At 54.7% G+C, this 2,225-nt stretch overlaps 1 non-coding gene across 1 annotated transcript; it reads right to left on the reverse strand.

Annotated features, from left to right (window-relative positions):
• Positions 1–1,939: 1,939 nt before the first annotated feature.
• TRNAS-UGA (transfer RNA serine (anticodon UGA)) lies at positions 1,940–2,021 on the reverse strand. The gene has a single exon. It is a non-coding gene; the product is annotated as a tRNA-Ser (tRNA).
• Between the last annotated feature and the right edge of the window lie 204 nt (positions 2,022–2,225).

A 2,225-nucleotide genomic window follows, 5' to 3' on the forward strand; every position in this document is an offset into this window, starting at 1 on the left:
TTAGGTGGTTGTGTTTCTGCAGTTTTACTATTGTGCTGAACGTCCTGCTCCCTTCAGGGCTGGAACCTCTTCTTGGCTGCTCAGGCCAATGCTCTGGCTTCAGCTAGAGCCTGGGAAGGAGTTGGGGGTTGGGTGTCACAAAGACTGCGGCAGGAGCTCCAGGTGCTTCCAGTCTAGCCTTTGCCCTTCTTGACTTACTAAAGAAAGTGGGCGCAGCCTGGGCTAGCGTGTGCACCTGTCCCTGTGCTGGAGGGTACTTGCTACATTGCGTTTTGGGAGCCTGGGTGTTTCTCTGCTTCTTGCCAGCTTGGGAAAAACCTCATGGGGTAAAATCTCCTGGCCCACAGCAAAAGTGAATACCTTGAGTGGGACCAGTCAGAGGCCCCACCATGGGGGCTGGCCCTGGGCCCTGCTTTCCTACTATCTTCTGATGTTGGCTACAGAGCATCAGCAGCCGCTCTGCATGCTGGTGACCTTCAGTGGGTGTTTGGCATGGCAGGGAGCAGCCTGGCTGGGTGTTTTTGTGCCTGTCTGAAGGCCACACCTAGATATTGTCCTGCCCTCAGTTGCTCTGTGGCTTTTAAGCCTTCCCTTGGAGCTGTCAGCACCAGCTGCCCAGAGGAGGAGAGTCGTGTGGGGTCACTTTTACAGATGCCCCTGCCATGGTACTGCTCTTGCTCAGCTGCACAGAAGAGTTTTCATCCCCAACCCCTGCTTAGCAGCCCTCTGGCACCATTCCTGAGGCTGCCCTGCCTCACTTTCTTCCCACCATGTTGGGAAAGACAGCTCTCATCATTAAAGGTCAGATGGGCCAACTAGGGGCAAGTAAGCCCCTTCTGTGTTTTCCTACTGCAGATCCCAAGGTCAGGAACTCACCTTGGGTGGAGGCACTGCTGTGCTCCCAGAGGGCAAGCCATCTCTGCACAAAGCATAATGACAGGAACGGCCAAAGCCCAGGATTGAACCAGGGACCTTTAGATCTTCAGTCTACCGCTCTCCTAACTGAGCTACTTTGGCAGTTGCATGACAGTATTTTGGCCTGTTGCTTCTCTATCTGGGACGTTTTTGTCAGCAGTCGCACACAAAAAGGACAGGAAAAGAATGGCTGCTTCACACCCCCACTGGAGGAACCCGGCGCCCTTAGCTGTGGTGAGTAAGAAGAGTCTGTTAGCTGACAGGGCCTGTCCACCAGGAGCTGGAACAGTAGCTGCCACCTCACCCTTGGCTCCAGGCTGTGAGAAATGCTCATTGCCTGGCTGCATGGGCGGATGTTGCTCCGTGCTCTGGAGAGCGTCTGTATAGGTCTTTCAACCCCCCGTCTTCAATGAGACAGTCTGGTAAGGTCTCAAGTGTCCCCTCCGGCCTGGCAGCTGAGAGTCTGTGCAGACATCAACCCCCCTGCCAGCCCCAGAGCCAGCAGCAGCGCCAGGCCCCCCCTAGCACCACAGGGGCACTCAATGCACTTGCTGTGGGGAAATGGCTCCTTAGTGTCCAGCTGCTAGAGTGAGAGTCAGGAGAGAGCAGTGTCTGGCTCACCTTGGGGGAGAGAAGAGACCTGATGAGTGCCGATCTCCCTCAGCCTCCCCCGCAATGCTGGTCAGTTGTATTGTCACTGTGATAGCCAGTGCTTCCCTTCAGGGCCGGCCCTAGAGGGGTCCGGGGCAAATCCCATGGAGTCACTGACTTGGCTCCTTTCACACACTAGAGAGAGGAGCAGAACCAGGGTTATGGCTGATCTATGGGGCACTAGGTGAGTGGCAGAGGCTACAGGCACTGAGAGTTTGCCTGACACCTCAGGGACACAGGGGAAGGTGGTGTCGCAGGCATCTCTATGAAAGGAGCAGAAGAGGATTTACTTGGGGTGGGGAGAGACTTCAGAGTGTCTCGGGGTTGTACACAGGGAATTGCTCGGATAAGGTACTGGCTAAAACACAGGCCTCGCTGTGAGCAGGATTTGAACCTGCGTAAAGAAACCCTATTGGATTTCAACTCCAACATCTTAACCACTCAGCCATCACAGCCGAAGTGTAAAGGTGCCGCAATGCCAGAGAAACTGGTAAAGAATCACAATGACCAGGTGTGAAGTCATCTGAACTACAGAATTCCCACCACAAAACTGGCTCCCAAAGCACAGGGGGGATTTGGGTTTGTTCTCTTTGCTTAGCCATGTGCAGTCGCACAGAGAGCGCGTTTAAAAGTCTCCCCTCCCACAGAGCGGGAATAGG

This window comes from Gopherus flavomarginatus, chromosome 16, assembly GCF_025201925.1.
Source record: "Gopherus flavomarginatus isolate rGopFla2 chromosome 16, rGopFla2.mat.asm, whole genome shotgun sequence".
Lineage (NCBI taxonomy): Eukaryota > Metazoa > Chordata > Testudines > Testudinidae > Gopherus > Gopherus flavomarginatus.